The sequence below is a fragment of the Arachis duranensis genome, chromosome 1 (genome assembly GCF_000817695.3).
Source record: "Arachis duranensis cultivar V14167 chromosome 1, aradu.V14167.gnm2.J7QH, whole genome shotgun sequence".
Lineage (NCBI taxonomy): Eukaryota > Viridiplantae > Streptophyta > Magnoliopsida > Fabales > Fabaceae > Arachis > Arachis duranensis.
The window spans coordinates 52,227,588-52,228,653 of NC_029772.3; positions in this window are offsets into that span (position 1 = coordinate 52,227,588).

Below are 1,066 nucleotides of genomic sequence, written 5' to 3' on the forward strand. Positions count from 1 at the left end.
GTGCAGAGGAATTATACAGAAAAAGCTGGGCGTTCAAAACGCCCAGTGAAGAAGGGCAAACTGGCGTTTAAACACCAGCCAGGGTATCTGGCTGGGCATTTAACGCCCAAAAGGGTAGAGTTTTGGGCGTTAAACGCCAGAATGTGCACCATTCTGGGCGTTTAACGCCAGGATGGCACAAGAGGGAAGATTCTGTTTTCAATTCAAATTTTTTTTCAAGTTTTCAAAGTTTTTCAAAATCAAATCTTTTTCAAATCATATCTTTTCAATCATATGTTTTCAAAATTGATTTCTTTCTATTTTCAAAGATACTTGCTATCAATTAATGATTTGGTTCAACATTTCAAGTATGTTGCCTTTTCTGTTGAGAAAGGTTTAATGTTTGAATCATATCTTTTCTTGTTAGCCAAGTTATTAATTTTCAAAATCAAATCTTTTTAAAAAAATGTTTTTCAAATCATACCTTCTCAATCACATCTTTTTAAAACCAATCATATCTTCTTAACCACATCTTTTTCAAAATTGTTTTCAATTATATCTTTTTAATTTCTAATTTCAAAATCTTTTTCAAAAATCACTTTACCTCTTTCTCAATCTTGGTTTTCGAAAATTCTTAAAGTTTTTCAAAATGTTTTTAAAATATTTTACTTAATTTTCGAAAATTTCTTCCCCTCTTCTCACATCCTTCTATTTATGGACTAACACTATTCCTTAATGCAAAATTCGAACTCCATCTTCTTTGATAAGTTCGAATTTTCTACTTCTACCTTCTAATTTTCTTTTCCTCTGACACCTCAAGGAATCTCTATACTGTGACATAGAGGATTCCACATTTTTCTTGTTTTCTTCTCTTTCATATGAGCAGAAGCAAAGACAAAAGCATTCTTGTTGAGGCTGATCCTGAACCTGAAAGGACCTTGAAGCGAAAGCTAAGAGAAGCTAAGGCACAATTCTCTGTAGAGGACCTAACAGAAATCTTCAAAGAAGAAGAAGACATGGCAGCCGAAAACAACAACAATGCCAATAATGCAAGGAGGGTGCTGGGTGACTTTACTGCACCTACTCC